This window comes from Catharus ustulatus, chromosome 2 (assembly GCF_009819885.2).
Source record: "Catharus ustulatus isolate bCatUst1 chromosome 2, bCatUst1.pri.v2, whole genome shotgun sequence".
NCBI classification, from domain to species: Eukaryota; Metazoa; Chordata; class Aves; order Passeriformes; family Turdidae; genus Catharus; species Catharus ustulatus.
Window position 1 is genome coordinate 124,386,466 of NC_046222.1, and position 3,022 is coordinate 124,389,487.

At 47.3% G+C, this 3,022-nt stretch overlaps 1 non-coding gene across 1 annotated transcript; it reads left to right on the forward strand.

Moving 5' to 3' along the window:
• TRNAL-AAG lies at nucleotides 1-82 on the forward strand. Its single transcript has one exon. It is a non-coding gene; the product is annotated as a tRNA-Leu (tRNA).
• Nucleotides 83-3,022: the final 2,940 nt, after the last annotated feature.

Here is a 3,022-nt window from a genome sequence, read left to right on the forward strand (position 1 = left end):
GGTAGCGTGGCCGAGCGGTCTAAGGCGCTGGATTAAGGCTCCAGTCCCTGCGGGGGCGTGGGTTCGAATCCCACCGCTGCCAGCCCCGATTTTGGGAATTGATCGGGGGGGTGGGCGCTCCTGGAAGGAGCCCCCCAAACATTTTTGGGGTGGATCCGGGGGGAAACGGGGCTGGGCAGAGCCAAAATGGGGAAATTTTCCCCAATTTCCCCGAATTTTTGCGAATTTTCCCGAATTTTTGTGAATGTTTCCGAATTTTCCCGAATTTTTGTGAATTTTCCCGAATTTTTGCGAATTTTCCCGAATTTTCCCGAATTTCCCCGAATTTTTGCGAATTTTCCCGAATTTTTGCGACATTTCCCGAATTTTTGTGAATTTTTGCGAATTTTCCCGAATTTTTGCAAATTTTCCCGAATTTTTGCGAATTTTCCCGAATTTTTGCGAACTTTTGCGAATTTTTCCGAATTTTCCCGAATTTTTGCGAATTTTCCCGGATTTTTGCGAATTTTCCCGAATTTCCCCGAATTTTCCCGAATTTTCCCGAATTTTCCCGAATTTTTGTGAATTTTCCCGAATTTTTGCGAATTTTCCCGAATTTCCCCGAATTTTTGCGAATTTTCCCGAATTTTTCCGAATTTTCCCAAATTTTCCCGAATTTTTGCGAATTTTCCCGAATTTTCCCGAATTTTTGTGAATTTTCCCGAATTTTTGCGAATTTTCCCGATTTTTCCCAAATTTTTGCGAATTTTCCTGAATTTTTGCGAATTTTCCCGAATTTTTGCGAATTTTCCCGAATTTCCCCGAATTTTTGCGAATTTTCCCGAATTTTTCCGAATTTTTGCGAATTTTCCCGAATTTTTGCGAATTTTTCCGAATTTTTGCGAATTTTCCCGAATTTTCCCGAATTTTCTCGAATTTTCCCAAATTTTTGCGAATTTTCCTGAATTTTTGCGAATTTTCCCGAATTTTTGCGAATTTTCCCGAATTTTTGCGACATTTCCCGAATTTCCCAAAATTTCCCCGAATTTTCCCGAATTTCCCCGAATTTTTGCGAATTTTTGCGAATTTTCCCGAATTTTTGCGAACTTTTGCGAATTTTCCCGAATTTTCCTGAATTTTTGCGAATTTTCCCGAATTTCCCCGAATTTTTGCGAATTTCCCCGAATTTTCCCTAATTTTTCCGAATTTTCCCGAATTTTTGTGAATTTTCCCGAATTTTTGCGACATTTCCCGAATTTTTGCGAATTTTCCCAAATTTTCCCGAATTTCCCCGAATTTTTGCGAATTTTCCCGAATTTTTGCGACATTTCCCGAATTTTTGCGAATTTTTCCGAATTTTCCCGAATTTTTGCAAATTTCCCCGAATTTTTGCGAATTTTCCCGAATTTCCCCGAATTTTCCCGAATTTCCCCGAATTTTCCCGAATTTTTGCGAATTTTCCCGAATTTTTCCGAATTTTCCCGAATTTTCCCGAATTTTTGCGAATTTTCCCGAATTTTTACGAATTTTTGCGAATTTTTGCGAATTTTCCTGAATTTTTGCGAATTTTCCCGAATTTTTGCGAATTTTTGCGAATTTTTGCGAATTTTCCCGAATTTTTGCGAATTTTCCCGAATTTTTGCGAATTTTCCCGAATTTTCCCGAATTTTCCCGAATTTTCCCGAATTTCCCCGAATTTTCCCGAACCTCCCCGAACCTCCCCGAACCTTCCCGAACCCCCCCGAACCCCCCCGGCCCAGCACGGCTGCCCTGGGGGCTCTGCTGGTGTCTGGGGCACAGAGAGCCCTCAGCGGGCGCAGGGATGGCGGAGCCGGCAGGGGAGGCTGCGGGGGTGTCAGGGAACGGGGACCCCTCCCTGCAGTCCCGGGGACACCGCCCTGCCCTGGGAACGCCTGCAGCCAGCATCCAGGGGATATCCCGGAGCTGCCCAGAGCTGCTCCTCATTGCCTCTGGGCAGGGATGCTCTGGGACTCTCCCCTTGGAATCTCTGCTTTTCCCCAAGGAGTTTGGAACCTCCCCTGCTTTTGGCCGGGTTTCCCACGGTGGGTTTTGGGCTCTGCCCCATTGTCCAGGTGACCTGAAATGCCTCCTGCTCCGGGGTGGGAGCAGCCCTGGGCTGGCTCTTGGGCTCAGCTTTCACCCCACCACTGAAGCCGTGGGCTCTGCCCGGCAATTCCCTCAGAGCCCTGCCTTGGAGCTGTAAGATCTCCGAGTTTTTCCTCGCTTTTTTGTCTCTGTGTGTTTGATGCTTCTTAATTTATGGCAGCAAAGCCTAACGGAGATCCTTAACTCTGCAGCCGCAATGCAGCAGGAAAACAAGGAGCTCTCCCCCACTCCCAGGCCCTTTCCCATCTATTTTCCTATTTTAAAAATTACCATTTCTTATGCATCACCTCACGGTCCTCCCAACTTTCTGTAGACACTTAGAAATATCAGCTGGCAAATACAGCAAGGTGCTCCCAGACCTCCCTGTCTGCACACAACTCATTTGTGTTCCATAAAAATGAGGCTTTTATGCTGGGAGAAGATACTAATTCCCTGGAGTCCTTGCATTGCCCAGGATTTTTTTTTCCCACAAGCATTGAAGTCAAACTCAGTAAAAGCATAAAACATTGCTGAGCAGCTCTTCAGGTTTAATATTCATGTGGCAGCTCCTGCTCTCTCCTGCTTCTGTCCCCACGCACAGCAGCACCTCGGAGGTGTGCAGGGGTGGAACTGCTCATTAATTCCAGCCCGGCTCAGAGCCTGGCAGGAATGAAGTGCTGGAAGGTTTGGGATGAGCTCAGGGAGTGGCTGGGGCAGGTTCTGTCCAGAGGCTGCTCCTGTGGGTATCCCTGGCTGCTGTGTAAAGCAGAGACAGCCAGGAAAGGTCTGAATTCAGCAGGGACAGCCAAGGGCTCCCCCAGGCTCCCAGAGTCTGAGTGCAGTGCTGTGAGCAGGTGGAGGAGAGCCCCTCGCTGGGTCCCTGCTCCCCAGAGCTGTGGGATGGGGAGAACTGCCAGCTTTGAATCCAGGACTGCAG